Genomic DNA, 19,239 nt, shown 5'->3' with positions numbered 1-19,239 from the left:
GCAGCTTACTCTCTCTCGGCTCACTCTAGCACGGCTCACTCGAATGCAGCTTACTCTCTCTCGGCTCACTCTAACACGGCTCACTCGAACGCAGCTTACTCTCTCTCGGCTCACTCTAGCACGGCTCTCTCGAATGCAGCTTATTCTCAGCGGCTCACTTTAACACGGTTTATTCTTCCTAACCTTACTCTTACACGGCGAGTGTGAATGTTTCGTACGGTTCGCTTTAATACAATTCGCTCTAGGGCATTTCACGTTAGCTCGTTTGAATAAACACGTTTGCGTTGATATGACCAGTTGTCAATCAAACGGTTAACTTACTTCGATCGATTCTTTCACGTAACCCGACTCGCTTTCATACGGCCCGCTTTCATACGGCTCGCTTTCATACGGCTCGCTTTCATACGGCTTGCTTTCACACGATTCGCTTTCATACGGCTCGCTTTCATGCGGCTCGCTTTCATACGGCTCGCTTTCATACGGCTCGCTTTCATACGGCTCGCTTTCATACGGCTCGCTTTCATACGGCTCGCTTTCATACGGCTCGCATTCATACGGCTCGCTTAATAACTGACTGCTCCACTGCAGCGCGCATGTCTTCATAATACGGCTGGTTTGCTTTATTGTAGCTTGCGGTGGAAACGGCCCGTCTAAATTTATCTGTTTTCAGCACGGCTCGCTCTAATACGGTTGTATTCAATACGGCTCGCTAAAATACGGCTGTATTCAACACGGCTCGCTCTAATACGGCTGTATTCAACACGGCTCGCTCTAATACGGCTGTACTCATCACGACTCCCTCTAATACGGCTGCATTCAATACGGCTCGCTCTAATACGGCTGTATTCAACACGGCTCACTCTAATATGGCTGTATTCATCACGGCTCCCTCTAATACGGCTGCATTCAACACGGCTCGCTCTAATACGGTTGTATTCAACACGGCTCGCTCTAATACGGCTGCATGCAACACGGCTCGCTCTAATACGGCTGCATGCAACACGGCTCGCTCTAATACGGCTGTATTCAACACGGCTCGCTCTAATACGGCTGTAATCAACACGTCTCGCTCTAATACGGCTGTATTCACCACGTCTCGCTCTAATACGGCTGTATTCAACACGTCTCGCTCTAATACGGCTGTATTCAACCCGTCTCGCTCTAATACAGCTGTATTCAACACGGCTCACTCTAATACGGCTGTATTCAAAACGTCTCGCTCTAATACGGCTGTATTCAACACGTCTCGCTCTAATACAGCTGTATTCAACACGTCTCGCTCTAATACGGCTGTAATCAACACGTCTCGCTCTAATACGGCTGTATTCAACACGTCTCGCTCTAATACGGTCCGCTGTGCAAAACGTGTCGTAGCTTCAAAGTGGTCCGGACTAACGACGGCTCTAAGGGTAACTTTTTACAGGGTAATCGGAGCGCTGGCTGACGACGGGGTAATTGCCAGGGGGGCGAGGATCAAAGACGCCCCCCTTGGGGTAATTCGGGGGCCATCGATACGGCGCTCACTGCGTATCTGGCTTATTTATTGGAATAAGTGGATGGTTTTATGAGCACAGCAGGGGTTCTTGGTTGAAGAAAGTGTGGCTTTTGTTGAAAAAAAATGATTCTTGTTTTACGTACAATCTGGTTCTTGTCTGCATTTATTTGTGCAATTTCCACATGTACGCATTGAAGTACAGTTATTGTATTTTATATTGTGAGTTTTTGAAATATTTATTCTAAAGGCTTGTCATGGAAAGAGGTCAGTGAATTACTTTCATGTTTATTTATATGTTGTATTACAACAAATTACAAGCCTAATATTTATAGCTCTGTAAATTTCTATTTTGCAAATGAGTGCTAACTCTTAGCTATCAGTTTTGAGCTTAAATATGTTGCTTAACTTTGCATAACCTGGTAATTCGAGTTCATCACTCGACATAATCGAGAGTCAACGAATTACAATTAATTACATTACAGTGACACAGTAGACGGTGCAGTCGATGATTTAGCAATTGATGCATTTCAATATTATATATTTACTTATTTAAAACGCAAAATGTATTTTTCCATAGTTTTGGAATTTGAATAGCTTTAAATTCCTATATGTTCTGCTTCAAATTTATATATGAAGGAGTCTCAATGTAATTGGAATACATAAGGTTTACCATTATTTAGGGGATTAGGAATTACAGGAATGATGGGATTGAGATTCCAAAATTACCTAACGCACTATTTGTTAGTATGGCTCATTTATTCGATAAACTGTTCACTAATTGCTAGTTGTTGAACACGCTCATAATGATAACCAAAATTTATCTGACAATTGTCACGTAATATCCCAGATAATATAATATTTATAAACATGACATAATTTCACTTCTGTGGATACCCTATATATCTACTTATACACTTACCATTTATACGAAGACGTATAATTAGTCATGGAAAATTGCATACTTGATAAATTATTATTAGCAGTAATTAAAGCCATACGTACAAGCAGAACATATTTTTCCGCTTTATCAGCGGCCGGCGATTGCTCTGAGCTATTATGACTGCAATCAAGTTCGACGAAGCGAATTTATTCTAATACTTTCTAATTTTACGTGTCATTTTATCACCAAACCTTACATCAATATATTGATGCTATATTATAAAGAATGTTTTTGAATGTTTATGGTGAAGATGACCTCGTATTCCCGTGACCGATTAACTGCATTCTAAAGTCTTTGATGCCATTTAAGTTAAACAGAATAATGTTTAACGATGGCCTGTAATATAGTAGCATTAGGGATATATGAAAATGAAAAATTTTAATTAAACTGCTCTTAAATAAGTTCAAATGATGATATCCGTACAATAAATCATTCATTACTCAGAGTGAATTTTATATAGTTCCAACGAATGTAGTAAATTAGACCGACAGGTATTGTCGAAACCAATCGATGAGTAGAATTAAGGGTTGCTATGCGGTCTACAATATATGGTGGTTCTTGCTTGTTATTCTTTCTACTTTTCTATGTCTCTTACAATTGAAATTTGTTCCTTTCTCTTAAAAATGCCGTATAGAAATAAATGAGCTGATAATCCAAATCTAAGCCGTAAAATTCCTAATATGGATGTTCAAATAACCCAGTGCTGCCACCATGGACTGGTATTTATAGAGGAGAGCTGTAATTTACAGCTAACTTGATCCGTAAATACTTCGGTCAAGGTTAGTTTCTGCTGTAGGAAAAAATCTGATGACGCTCCACAACAACTTAGGTACAGGAGAAATTGCAATTGCGATTCATCGTTAGTGAAATAATCTTATATTTCAATGGCAAGAAGTCCGAGAGTAAGTTCATAAAATTTTCAAATTTCTCTTTTAAGAAATAGACGGAAACTATCATTATGCATTGCACCCATGCACCATCAGTAACTTGGGTTAAGAACTAATTAGATCGTCGAAAAAAGCCAAACAGCAGGTTATTTGGACAGGAACCACCAACAATTATATGAATTTAAAAGAAGTTTGTCTTGAAATTTCTGAGCGGGCAGGCGGAACATTCAAGCAGAGACCTCAGTTGAAGGAAATGGTTAAATGCAGCAGCAGAATATTAAATAATAAATATTGAAGTGCATAACACACACGCATAGCGTAATCTTTTTTCAATTTTCTGCAGAATGACGCAAAAAAAAAATTCAAAAACACGATCTTGAGACCAAATGATTTTTTTATAATATGAGCATTATATATTGCTACCTACAACATTTGAGACGCATTATGGCAGGTGCAGCACAAAGGAATATAACCGCAAGGTTTACTAATTGTTGATAATCATCTCTTCCGTTGAAGATGATCAATATCAAATTCAATGGTGCTTTGCCCCTGCAATGTCTTCCACTAGACTCGCAATGTCTTGCTACTGCAATACCTATTGATTAGAGCCTAGAATGCTTGGAAGTGTTTGAATAGGTTGAACAGAATTATATTGCTGCTCAGAGCAAGTTCATCATTATTAAGTCTCAAATTTTGGCAGTCTCTGCTTAAATTAAAGTTTCAGTCCGAGGCTTTGTGATATGCTGAAGTGAGTTCAGGAGCGACAACAGTTGTTTTATCTGTGCCGCTAATGCTATATGTTCACATCAGCCTCCTCAACAGATTTTTATTAATTGCCCAGCAAATTACGGACCAGGCAATAAGTCCAGACGAAGCTATGCAGGAGCATATGTTCAGTCTTAAAATGCCTAGCAATTTACGGACCAGGCAATAAGTCCAGACGAAGCTATGCAGGAGCATATGTTTAGTCTTAAAATGCCTAGCAAATTACGGAGCAGGCAATAAGTCCAGCAGATATCTCAATCAATCGTCAGCTATGGAAAGATCGGGTTCCAAAGGCCGGATCCCTTGTGAATCAAGTCACGATCGAAAAGTTCACACCAATCACCAACCCTCTCCTTCCCTTCGTTCTCCCCACAATACGAAGAAAAAATGTATCTTCTTGCAAAACTGATATCAGACTATCAGCCTGATATCAGTTTTGACTATTCTAATTTTCAACGAATATTTTGATACTTCATGCAGCCTTGATAACAACTGACAACAATCTTATAGCTTTCTTCGGTTACATACACAAGCCACAACTGTTAATACAGTCACAACAGTTAATACAGCAACATAACAGTTAAGATACAATCACATAAAAGTTAATACAGTCACTGGCGACAATTTGTCGCCAGTTAATATATAGTCACACATTGTCCTAGAAATATTGTAAAAACAGATTTGTCTGCAAGTATTTAAATTAATGTCATTTTCAATAGCATGGCAACTCAAAAGAACGTTCTAAAATGAATTTTTTTTTGCACAAATTATTATTAAATTCCGACTCTGTCAGTCAACCTGAATCGCTGTAAAACAAAATTAAATATAATGCATATCTAACATTAATCATTATGTCATTAACGAACATTTCAAGTTCGCTCATATTTATTTTAATGAACAATTTGAGTAGCATCATCTACGACCAGCAATCCCTAGCCACATTCATTTTAGAGCGATTCCATCAGTGATATAATCCAATTATTGACTTTGATGGTCATGCTGAGTGCAGGGATAGAGTTACCATGCTGAGTTAATGTTCAATTATTCTGCTCTAATTTCGTTAGAATGATATTTCTTCCATAGAGTGCTACAATGCATTCATGGGTCTACTGGCAACAAGACTGTAGCGGCATGAGTCTTAATTCATCTTCCATTCATTTATTCACCCGTTATCATGCACCGCCTCTCATTCATTATTCATTCAGCTGCTCCCTACACCGATGTATGTGCAGGTATCAGAGGCTGTGTTTGTTCTCAGTGAGAAAGTTGCCCATTATTACTGGGCTAATGGGCCCCATTAACTCATTAAGTGATGCTCTAAATTTCTTTTAACTGATGCGTGTAGTATCAAGATGAGCAATCCTGCGGTTATCGAGTGGAAGAAATCTTACAATATTCCGAATGAAAATTCAAGTAATTAAAATTAATTATCAATATCAAATTCTTTAAAATATTAAGAATAAAGAATCTAAATTAATGGCAGCTCCAAGCTCCGCAAATCAAGAAAATTTGATTATTTCGACATCCCATGTTATCAGTTCCCCCGTAAATGAGAGGTCATATATTCCACCCTTCCCCACCCGTAACGCCGCAGCCGTAACCTGGCCATCCATCCCCTCCTCTGAAGGCCGTATACTGTAACCATTTGCCCTCCGTAACGCTGTATCAGTAGCCTTGCCACCTGCCCTCCGTAACACCGTAACCCCGCTACCTGAGATGCAAATGGCCCCGTAATCGCGGTGTCGCGGTGCAATATCCACAATCTCCACTCCGGAAGTCGCAGAAACAAATACTTTAGAATTTTAATGTTGAGGTGAACCTGCACCTGCCTGGCAACGGGTGCGTACTGCCTTTTAAAAGCCGACCTGTTATCTTTGTTGTAGGCTACGACTTGTTATCTTTGTTGTAGGATACGATCTGTTATCATTGTTGCATACCACGACCTGTTATCTTTGTTGTAAGTGGAGACTTTATTATCATTATTGTAGGCCGTGCCGCTTATTGTTTTCACAGAAGAAATCTAGGATGTTTGAAATTGTAAATTGCATTTTTCACGGACCCTCCTGCCGTTTCTGCAGGAGAAATCAGACAAATTATTTCTTTTTTTAAATAATTGCTTTTGTGATGGTACTTGTTGGTACTGCAGGTGAGTGACTTTGTGGTCTTTTAGTCGTAGAAGTTGTATTGAAAGTCTCCAGTTCCATGAATGCCATCGTGGACTTCGGAAGAGAAATCACCAGAACGTAAACAGTTGGATTGCAACGCTAATTCCTGCGTGCATTACTGAAGCACTGATTGCCTCTCGAATTTAAATAAAAAAATCTTCGTTTAGTGAATATCAACGACCATGCCTTCTTACTAAATATTATATGCAAGGCAAGACGCGCCAGACGAATAACGAGAGATAATATAAGAAGATACTGAACTAAATTCTAATAATAACAATGATATTAAATTAACACTAGACATAACTGATGGAATATATTAATGAACTTATACAGTGCTATAATATGGTAGAGCCAACAACTTCGATCTAAAAGTGCAGCCCTAATGACTTTCCAATGAATCTATTCACGAAGGCAGAATAAATTATGGTATTGATTCCGTTTTTTATAAAAAAATTCTCTCAATCTGAGATCGTGTAGAAATGCGTACTGCGATTGTGAACGTAATGCAGCAGTTCACTATATAATATGTGAAACAATTTTGCATAACACCCAACTGTTCATCGTAAATGACGTACCGTAATTATGTAAATCATGTATTTAGTTAATCATAAAATGAGTGCCGAAATAAAGAACTAGCACCGAGGACAAGGGAGGGAAGTCTGGAGGTGGCATGAAAGAATTAAGTTTGGTGCTTGGCATGAAGCTTTCAAGTTTAAACGAGCTTTCAAAGCTCCATGAATCCTTTGAAGATTAAAAGTCTTTTCTTCGTCTTTTTAGTGTTCATGCAAGATTTAAAACACACCCAAAAATTCTTAAGGCCCCTTAAAGCTCTTGTAATATCTCAGAAAGGAGATGAAAATAAAGTTCCTCAAACCATAAGTACTGTAGCAACCCGCGGGTTCTGCATGGAATACTATCAGGGGCCATACTTTCAAAACTCGCTAAGTGAACGTAAGTACTTACGCTCTATTTTCTTGCCTATGATTGGTGGATTTTACTTGAAAGGCCGTCAATGATTGGCTGATGAACTTACGATCTCTTAACTTTTTTTGAAAGTATAGGCCCTGGACCTTAATGCCTACCGCAGTCCTGTCGCACGATCATGTATATACCGCCGCAGTTGTGAGGGGGTATAGGTAAATTATTAAATTTGCGATCCAAGCAATAAAATTACCTTAGTATTTTTTAGGACATAATAGCAATACATTTTTGTCAGCTTTCTCTCAATTATTGTCCAGCTTAGTTGTTGTGATGTTTTTATCAATTGTTAATTACTTGAAATAATTAAGTGCTTATTTTCCCGTTTTTGTGCCCGTGCAAGAGGCAAACATGTAGGTGGAAAATCAAAAAATTCTTTTGTTGCAATACGGGAAGTTGTATTCTCGAAAAATAATCATTCTATTGGTAAAATTTTACCAACTTATTCACTTTTAGAGATATTTTTGCTCAATATACGTTGCTTATAACAATTTTGGTTAATAAAAACTTATGATTTATGTATGTTTACTTAAAATGAAAATGCCTAAAGAGCTATGAGCGATAACCAGTTTCTTTCTTAAATGTCAGTATTCCATTTCATTAACTTAGATATTTCCTAGTTGAGTGCAATGTCATCGATTTAGATGATTATTTCAGGATATCAGCTAAAAATCATGTTCATTGTACATGATTTGGTCCTGCCTTGGACAGGATGCGAACGAAATTTGAGTGTTGACCGAGTCTGTTACGCATAAGATTTGACTCTTGTTCGAACATCACTGGTCCAAACCTTTTAATTTAACGATCGTAAGTTGAAATTCTTTTATTTTAGATGTAAGAATGGTAAAAATTTAGTTGTAGGAATGGTAAAAATTTAGTTGTAGGAATGGTAAAAATTTAGTTGTAGGAATGGTAAAACATGAAATTTAAGATGAATTTCATGATGAATTACAATGCTCTCAATTGTCATGACGGTATTTGGTTCACCTAAGGAAATAAGAGTACATCTCTACTGAGGTCCTATATATTAGGTTCTATTAGGTTCTATTAGTAGGTTCTATTACAATTAATCAAATAATGAAAGTTTGATGGGGAAAACTTCTACTGCATCTTATCCGGGATAAAATAGCCATCATCCAGACTTTATCCAACCTTACTGAGAAGGTTGTCTATTTTATAGTCCATTGTTATAAGCCCTCGGAGTTCTTCATCTCTAATTCATGTTTCTATCAGCCTTCATCCAGCCTTCATCAAGACTTCATCCAGCTATCATCCAGCCATTAATAGGCTGAATGTTAGCCGTTATTACTGAAGTACAGTAAACGTTCAGCTTCATACATGCTGCCCTGTATGTATGCGTTGCTTCAGTAACGGACAAAGCAGCCTGTTAAAGAGGAGTGAATGAAATCGCTTCTAAACTTTTTATGTATCCCGGATATGTATTGAGAAGAAAATGGTATAAAGATCGAGGAAAAATCCAATGTTTTCATTATCAGTCACAACAAAGACGGTTGGTGCACACTCATTTATTGCTATGTACGAACATGGCTGGTTTGAACGAACTGACGTTCGTTTAATATTCGTTAAAAATGTTCAAATTTTTGTACTATAACTCACGGAGAAACAGCGGTCTCGAAGTAAACAAATAAAGAAATTGCCCTTGACGAGGAATGTAAGTGCAAAAATTATAATTACGAATACAAGTGTTGGAATCAACTGAAAAATTCAGTGATCCATAGGAACTAATTTTTATGCCGTTTTTTCCTGTTGTGACGAGTTTACGTGTTGCGGCAGCGGCGCTCAACAGAAGAACTGCCAACAGGACGTCGGTAATCACGCCTTTAATATCCAGCGACAGCTTAATGGTGCGTCTGATGATGTCTTGTCTTGTGATGTGTCGCTTGATGCCAGCAACTGATGTGATGTGTGATGTGATGTGTGGTGTGATGTGATGCGATGTGTTTCTTGATGCCAGCAACTGATGGGATGAGGGATGTGATGTGATGCGTGATGTGATGTGTGATGTGATGTGATGTGTGGTGTGATGTGATGTGTTACGTGATGTGTGATGTGATGCGATGTGATGAGATGTTATGTGTGATGTGATGTGTCCCTTGATGCCATCAACTCATGTGATGAGGGATGCGCTGTGATGTGTCTCTGCGTGTGATGCCAGGTGATGTGCTGGCAGTTGTTAGATGATCTTATTGCTGTGTTTGCTGTGATGCAACAGGCCATATACTCACACATCCCTAATTATTCGCCACAACAGCGATGACGTCAGCATACATCTGATGCAGGCTGATGCAGGCTGATGCTGGCTGATGCAGGCTGATGCTGGCTGATGCTGGCTGATGCAGGCTGATGCAGGCTGATGCTGGCTGATGCAGGCTGATGCTGGCTGATGCAGGCTGATGCTGGCTGATGCAGGCTGATGTAGGCTGATGATTGGTGATGTTGGCGGCTGGAATTCATTGTAGGCCAATTACGATGTCAGCGATGGTTATCAAAAAGTCCTGCTAATCGATGATGTCGCCATGATTATTTCTTACACATCAGAGTGGCCGTCACCAGCTGCAGAGTCTCCGTCACCAGCTGCAGAGTCACCGTCACCAGCTGCAGAGTCGCCATCACTAGCTGCAGAGTCTCCGTCACCAGCTGCAGAGTCGCCGTCACCAGCTGCAGAGTCGCCGTCACCAGCTGCAGAGTCACCGTCACCATCTGCAGAGTCGCGCTGGTTGATGTGTTCGGTGAGGCAGAGACAGTCTGGTTTCCCTGGTGTCATTCTCTGTCATTATTTAATGTGTCTCTGTCATTATTGCATGTATCTCTGTCAGTCGCGGGACCGGGGGCCCGCTGGCCCGCCCCGGCCCTCGTAACCCACTTCCTCTCCCGCGCCCCTGCGGCAAATCTTAGCAGCATTATAGCCGGCATGACGGATGGACGGCTGTAGTTCACCTATGATCATAGCTTCGTTACCTAATTGAAAATATTAGTTTACCATAATATTATTAGCTTAAATATAATATTGAAAATATTAGCCTACATTCGTTATCATAGCTTACCTAATTGAAAATTTTTGGCGAGTTATAGCCGGGGTAATAAACGAGCAGTGGCCGCGGATAATGCGTCCTACATTGCCATGATATTGTATTTATTGCTTCATAATATAAAAAATTGAGATAATTGTCTACTTATTATAGGTGGTCGGTAACCAGACACAGTTATATTGGCTATATCTATTAATTGAGCATAAATAATGTACTTAAAAAAAGTAAGCAATAAATATTCTATCACTTAATGACGTCGTCGCAGCCACGGCAGATTTGGCTCAATGAATACTCAATGAAAACTGAACCTAATGAATTCTATCTACAACAAATATTTTGAAAGCGAGGGGATTCGCTTTATTTCTGACTGCAATTTTATCACGATCGTAATAGTATAGAACTATGCAAGCGATCGATTTACGCAAAGTTTCTTTGCACAAACAACATCTCAGTGAATTACGATAAGTTAATATTTGTTGACGAACTTAAAGCGTGTGATAACTGCCACCGGCATACAATCTCTGTGTGCACTAACGGGAATATACAAATAAAAATTACTTGCTAAAAAAATTTTAAGAACATTAAAGTTAATTAGGTAAATCACAGAACTAATGGCCGCCATCAAACTTCGGCGCGCCCCATCTGCTCCATTTGCTCCATATCTGCCGCACATGCTCCATCTGCAGCATCTAATCCATCTATTCCATCTGCTCCATCTGCTCGATCTGCTCCATCTGCACCATCTACTCCATCTGCTCCATCTACTCCATCTACTCCATCTGCAGCATCTGCTCCATCTACTCCATCTGCTCCATCTGCTCCATATCTGCAACATCGCTCCATCTGCTCCATCTGCTCCATCTGCTTCATCTGCTCCATCTGCTCCATCTGCTCCATCTGCTTCATCTGCTCCATCTGCTCCATCTGCTCCATCTGCTCCATCTGCTCCATCTGCTCCATCTGCTCCATCTGCTCCATCTGCTTCATCTTCCCCGTCTGCTCCATCTGCATCCATCTAAAATTGCGCTCCATCTTATGCATCTGCTCCATCTGCTCCATCTGCTCCATCTGCTCCAGCTGCTCCATCTGCTTAATCTGCTCCACGTGGAGCACCGCATCAAGTGCACAAAGTTCAGAGGCCTTTGGCAGTCTCCGCTCTTATCATTGGGTATCAGAGAGCTACCTAATTGGAAACCAAAGCCGTCTCTCGGGCGCCTGGTAGGTGGCCGCCGGTCGGCCGGCGAATGCTGGGTCAGGATTTGCATTTGGTTATTGGCGCCGCCGGGCCACCGACTCCAGCAATGGCCAAAGTTGGGCCGTTGGCCCGGCGTTGGGTCCCGATATCTGCAGGACGTCTCATTTAAAGGGCTCCTTGAAGTCCTTGGTCGGCACATCAGCGGCCGGGCATAAAACATCCTCATTTATATTAACGAGTATTTTATTAATCCCTCAAGCTAAATATCGATGCCGAGGAAATGAACGAATAGGGAATTTGTTTGATTTCGAAAATGAATAGCGTGCCACCGTATCATTTGTTAATAGCGTCATTCCATATAATGAGTTACTTTTAATCTCCATTTAACTAAATTTCAAGTAATTCGAGCAAAGTTCAAATGAGAAAGAATAATACTAGGATCACCGAACATCATCACTGTTCAAGAAATTTTATTTTTATTTAGCTCAACGGTCGCTGATCCTGATCAGTTATCCCATTCTAGCGCCGCCACTTAGAATTTATAAATGAAATGAGATAATTAAAGTTAATTAAAGTTTCCAACTACAGAGGCAGTAATGGCGGCCGCGTTTAAATCGCTCATGTTTCCAATATTCCATTGACTTTAATTACCCATCGCTATTGCCTCACTACTAATTACGGCAGAGACATCGGCGGCACGTGAAAGGCCGCCGATAATTCTACCAAAGTATGAACAGGCCAGCGTTAAGCAAAAGGCAGGCATTATGTGATGGCGGTATTGCGTGATGGTGGTATTGCGTGATGGTGGTATTGCGTGATGGCGGTATTGCGTGATGGCGGTATTGCGTGATGGTGGTATTGCGTGATGGTGGTATTGCGTGATGGCGGTATTGCGCGTCTGCCCTCCTTCACGCAATAAGGCCCAGCCCCTTCCCCCCACGAATTACACGAAGCCTCGGAGCATCAAAAGGAACGCCAGGCCTAAATTTTTACATCAAAAGAAAAGCCTAAATTTGTAGTCAGGGATCGCAATGCGCTTTGCATAAGACCTTCTTCTCACCCCTGAGGAAAATTATAGCTGTTGCAGCGCAGGTCGCCCATCAGCCGCTTAAGGCCACCCAACATCATCTCTTTTTGTCTATTTTTGCTGGGAATTTGAGCCACTCCGCCTTGAAGGCCTTAAAATAACAGACACGGCCAAGGGCTCCCTTAACTCTGAGCGGCGAATATTTTCCAAAGGCCTGGCAGCTCATTTTCTGCTAGATTAAACCACAGTGGCTGGCACCGCCGCCGCCGCCGCCGCCGACTTGGCGGCCTTATAAGGCGGAAATGCGGCTTTTTTTAAGACGGCATTTTATAAGACGGAAATGCGGCTTTTTTAAGACAGTATTTTATAAGGCGGAAATGCGACTTGCTTTATGTACGTTGAGAATGGCCCCTTGCTTCTATACGATGAAGCCAAGAAGAGTGTTTTAAGACGGCATTACGAAACGCGGCGTGTGCTTGCATATCTCCAAAAAAATACTGCTGGATCATTGGTGATTTATTGGTGGAAATTGGCGGAAATCACAGGTGAGGCACCGATGGCATGTCAGGCCGATGTCCCACCTATAACCTGCGGATGGCCACGCTACAGGAAAAGTCCTTCTTCCTTCTTCGATCAGCCATCGATGGCAACATTTCAGAATCTATAAAAAAGACGGCGGCAACATTTATGACATTCATCTGTCTCTACACCCATTTTGAGAGAGGAATACAAATTTTACAGGAATGCAAATTCTTGCGTGAAATGAGGAACAATTTAGGTATGGAATGGATCACTCTATGACTTTGAAATGTTAGGCGAGAAACACCTTCACTACTCCGTCTCAATATTTATTCTCTACCCTAAACTACAATCTTTCGCGTAAAAAGGATGCCGAGATCACTTTATCAGAACTGTATATACTTTAACTCAAAATTATTATCTGACCGAAAAAGCTAATTTTTCATAAGTAGACAAATTTTGCTATTGATGTTGGCGATAAAGAATTGATTTTTTTTATTCGTATCTCTCTGCGCAAAGAGGATATTTTTTCCGCAAGGAACTGAGTTTTTGACCAGCAAACTACCCGTAAAACATGTCGTATTTCAAGCAGAACACGGCACGGTTTGGTAAGAAAGAAACTCGAACCTACGCGCGCGATCAGGTACGAGTATGAACACATAGCTGTCAACCACGTCGATGTGGCTTTAGATAAATGCGGCAAAGACAGTGTTACACAACGCTGCGTGTGCTGGCATCAAGACAGCGTTACACAACGCTGCGTGTGCTGGCATCAAGACAGCGTTACACAACGCTGCGTGTGCTGGCATCAAGACAGCGTTACACAACGCGGAATACGAAGTTCGGAAATGGTGGCGTTCTTATAAAATGCTGCTTTTTATTGAAGTTATTTTTGTTTGCTCTATGGCATTCCACGAGGCGGGAAGGCTGCGCTGTAAACTTGTAAAGACGGGAATGAGCAGACGCAAAATTGATGTGATTGTTTTGAGCAAATGTTAATTTTTAGCAAATGTGAATTTGAATTGAGCAAATGTGATTTCTTCTAAGAAAATATTTAATTTTGACTGATTTTACATGCAATTAATTTATTCTGCATAAAACCTTGCTTGTATATGTTCTTATAGGTTTGTCTTCTGATTGCCTGTGCTTGCTTTAGCTCGGCTGTTACGATGTCAGCTACGCGTGAGGCATAACAATGACACGTCGCATAACATGACAGATAATGTAAGTAAGTTGGTTTAAAGTTAGCGTTGACAGACCATGTAAGTGGGTATAAAGTTAGCGTTGAGTGTCATCAGTGTGTCGGTGTGTTATTATTATTTCCTGGAACGTATGAGTGAAATTTCATTCATGTAACGAATGAATATTTTCATATTTTTTCTGTAAACGAATCTAACACTTGATGAGAACTACCGAGCAAATTTTTACTTCATCATTAAGACTAATTTATTGAATGAATTTAATGAGAAAAACTGTCTGGGTTACAATATCCATGCAAATTCAGTAGCGATCACGTTCTGTGCATTCCCTCACAATGTAAAAGTTTTATGACAAATTGAGTGATTAAAAAAATCACTGAATTTTGATTGAAATCCCAATAAAACTCTGTAAAGAGAAATTAATTTTCAATATCTATTATAGAAATTTCCTAGCACTTTCTTCCCTGCAGTTAACCACTAATGGTACGTCGTGAATTGTTTGTCCTATTAATTGCTTTTTCCTAGTTATATTCGTAGGTGGTCGGATCTTCAAACGATCATTTAACGAAAAAAATATGAAATTGCTAGCAGCTTAGGATCGTGAATGCTGCATTTCGGAACCACAGTAAACTGAGGCAATAATTCTTACCCCGTCTCGGCACTAAATTTTACCCCAAATCGAATCCAGGGGATTTAAATTTTCGAAATGAAGATAAATGGTCAGAAATCAGTAAGTTTAATTAATATTTGACATATTTATAGCTGGTATTTACAGCTGGCATCAGCAGTTGGTATTTATAGCAGGACATCAACTTGAGACGCTCACGCTTCCCGCAAGTCTGCGACCGGCGGAACTTTGTCGTAATTTTCTAAAAGCTTTCTTTTAAAACCCTTTTAGGGAAACAATTTTATCAAACTTGTAAAGCTTTCTAGCATTTTAAATCTAAACTTTTTTTAGTTAGGGACATATGTGTTTTTGGAGTAATGAACTAAGTGGAGATATTTCAACAGGAATATTTGGAACTCGTTGGGTTTTGGGTGGTGTGGCCACCACCACACACCACAATTCAACAAAAGTAATCAACACTCGTCACCAACAACCACCACCTCTCACAACAACCCAATACCAGTAATCTCCACGCACCACCACTCACCACAATTCACCACCACACCTTACACGCCTTACAGCTGACAAGCTCTCGGCGCCTACCACTATTCACCACCACCCACCACCACTCAAAACCACTCAACCACCACCCACCACCACACACCACTAAGGCCATTGCGCGGTCTAACTTGAGGCCTTAAGTCCTAATGATGACACAAGGGGCAATAAAGGACAATATTAAAGGCTTATTAAAGCCGCCGCGACAGCGATTTGCATAAAGGCTAAAGTTTGGTGAGTCCCGAGATGCAACAAGCATTTGTAGCGTTTGCTGCAGCCTAACTGGTGTATTGTAGCATTTGCTGCAGCCTAACTATTGTATTGATGCATTTGCTGCGTCCTAACTGTTGTATTGTAGCATTTGCTGCAGCCTAACTGTTGTATTGAAGCATTTGCTGCAGCCTAACTGTTGCATTGTAGCATTTGCAGCATTTGCAACAGCCTAACTGTTGTATTCTAGCATTTGCTGCAGCCTAACTGTTGTATTGAAGCATTTGCTGCAGCCTAACTGTTGTATTGTAGCATTTGCTGCAGCCTAATTGTTGCATTGCAGCATTTGCAACAGCCTAACTGTTGCATTCTAGCATTTGCTGCAGCCTAACTGTTGTATTGTAGCATTTGCAACAGACTAACTGTTGTACTGTAGCATTTGCTGCGTCCTAACTGTTGTATTGTAGCATTTGCTGCAGCCTAACAGTTGTATTGTAGCATTTGCTGCGTCCTAACTGTTGTATTGTAGCATTTGCTGCGTCCTAACTGTTGTATTGTAGCATTTGCCGCAGCCTAACTGTTGTATTGTAGCATTTGCTGCAGCCTTATTGTTGTATTGTAGCATTTGCTGCAGCCTTATTGTTGTGTTGTATTTGTATGTGTTAAACTTTAATCTCGGAATGAATGTTATAAGTGTTTTGGCTCTGATTGCTATATCAGATCCCCGATCCAAAAGCAAAATGAATCTAATGTACAATCTCTGATATGCATCTGATATCTGATATTCCTCAGTCCTAAATGTATTCTTTATTACCACGTTTTTCTTGACTTCGTTTCGTGTCCGTCTGTCCTCAAAAATTCAAACCTTAATTTACAGCACTTCTAAACATCCTAGTAAGCTGAAATTTGGCATCCATGTTTATGCTGCCTAACAATTCAAGATTTGATCCTCAGAAATAATAATTTAATTATTTTTTTAATTCGTAAAAAATAAAAAAAAAACACTAAAACTTCACGGTTTGGAATTGAGTTTTTTCTCAAACATCCACACTTGCCAACCCTGGAAATTGATTTGAATTGCTAAAATTGCTAACTAAAAAGCAGAAAATGAATATATATAAAAAATATTTTTAAAACAACGTTTTTCTGGTTTTTACAAAACTAAAAATAGTGAAATAAAACAAATAAAAAAATTTTCAAAAACCACGTTTTCTTAACGGACAAAATAGAAAATTATTTACTCTTACATAATATTACATAATATTTTACATGACTTAAATGTTATGTAGGAGTAAATGTTTTTCTATTTTGTCCGTTAAGAAAACGTGATTTTTGAAAGTATTTTTATTTGTTTTATTCCTGAATGCATTCCTCTTGCAGAATGTATTTCTCATTGCTGAATGTATTCCTCATCCCCGAAGGTATTATTCATGTAAGGCATGGGCCATTGCACTAGCGGTTGAACCTAATATCTTTTAGTTAAAATTTACCTGCAAAATTTCTCAGTTTACTGGACAAAAGTTCACCGGTGCAGGCACGAACGTCGGCAGGAGCTACGACGTCGTATCTCCCGTAGGCTTGTCAGGTGCGGAGGTCGTAAGGATGGTCGTAAGTGTTGGTGTTTTAAGACACGGCATTTAGCGCTATAAAGTCGCCTTAAGTAACTTCAAGGCGTCACTTAAGACGCTAAAGACGCGCCTCTTAGCGCCTCTTGGCGGTGGAGTTGAACAAATGTTCTAGACAAGCTAATGACGCCTTACAGCTGACAAGCTCTTGACGGCTTACAACTGACAAGCTCTTGACGGCTTACAGCTGACAAGCTAATGACGCCTTACAGCTGACAAGCTCTTGACGGCTTACAGCTGACAAGCTCTTGACGGCTTACAGCTGACAAGCTCTTGATGCCTTACAGCTGACAAGCTCTTGACGGCTTACAGCTGACAAGCTCCTGACGCCTTACAGCTGACAAGCTCTTGACGCCTTACAGCTGACAAGCTCTTGACGCCTTACAGCTGACAAGCTCCTGACGACTTACAGCTGACAAGCTCCTGACGCCTTACAGCTGACAAGCTCTTGACGCCTTACAGCTGACAAGCTCTTGACGCCTTACAGCTGACAAGCTCCTGACGACTTACAGCTGACAAGCTCCTGACGCCTTACAGCTGACAAGCTCTTGACGCCTTACAGCTGACAAGCTCTTGACGCCTTACAGCTGACAAGCTCCTGACGACTTACAGCTGACAAGCTCTTGACGCCTTACAGCTGACAAGCTCTTGACGCCTTACAGCTGACAAGCTCCTGACGACTTACAGCTGACAAGCTCTTGACGCCTTACAGCTGACAAGCTCCTGACGACTTACAGCTGACAAGCTCTTGACAGCACGCTCACGTGCCCTGCACACAGCACGCTCACGTACCCTGCACACAGCACGCTCACGTACCCTGCACACAGCACGCTCACGTACCCTGCACACAGCACGCTCACGTACCCTGCACACAGCACGCTCACGTACCCTGCACACAGCACGCTCACGTACCCTGCACACAGCACGCTCACGTACCCTGCACACAGCACGCTCACGTAGGCACTTGTGTCGTGCTGTATGCGCTGTGTGGCTTGTGTGCTGTGGGCGGTCCAAGTACACATCGCGTGTATTTTTTCGGCTGGCATCGTGTGGGAATGTTCTGTGTGAGGCTGTGTGAAGGGAGGGGGTGGAGGGATATTTGTGAGATTGGATGGGATATACTTAATGCGTATAATGCTGAAGTATATACTGGGGAGTATATATAATATACTCCCATAACATTTCAAAATATTCAAGACGTGCAGTAGAGTTTATTCGAAATCGTGATTATATTTGAAGTCAAGCAAATTTGAACTACGAATAATTGCTCAAAATTATTCAAGCTCATATCCAAATTAAAAAATAAATTACTCCGAGATAGAAAAGATTTCCCTTCGAAAAGAACACATATATAAATTTTTACGAATACTCTATGCTATTTCATGTTGCTTAAACTTACCACGACCACCGCGAAATTGAAAGAAAAGTTATTCGCAAAAAATCTTTACGCTTCAAAGAGGCACTGCAGGCACTGTATAAACTTTTGCGGCGACTAAATAGCCCCTTAACCCTAAATAACTAATTACAGGTAAAATTTAAAAAAAACCTTCTAAATCAATAAGCTCTGTATTATGCTGAAAAAGACCCTCTCTGTAAGTTATACAAAAAGGACAGTATACTGTATATGCAGGTATATATTCAACTTAATAAATCTACTTGCACTCTATAAGCGAACTATTAATTTATAAGTAATACGCCAAACTGTGTATATGCACGAGTACAAAATATTATAGACGAACGTTGAACGCTAGAGTATATATGGTCACTGTCAACGCCACGAGCACACATTATACGATGGTCGCATGTTCTACGATGGTCACATGTCCTACGATGGTCGCATGTTCTACGATGGTCGCATGTTCTACGATGGTCACATGTCCTACGATGGTTGCATGTCCTACGATGGTCACATGTGATACGATGATCACATGTCCTACGATGGTCACATGTTCTACGATGGTCACATGTCCTACGATGGTCACATGTTCTACGATGGTCACATGTCCTACGATGGTC

The sequence above is a fragment of the Hyalella azteca genome, unplaced genomic scaffold (genome assembly GCF_000764305.2).
Source record: "Hyalella azteca isolate HAZT.00-mixed unplaced genomic scaffold, Hazt_2.0.2 contig6188, whole genome shotgun sequence".
Classification (NCBI taxonomy): Eukaryota; Metazoa; Arthropoda; class Malacostraca; order Amphipoda; family Hyalellidae; genus Hyalella; species Hyalella azteca.
This window is presented reverse-complemented; position numbering follows the sequence as displayed.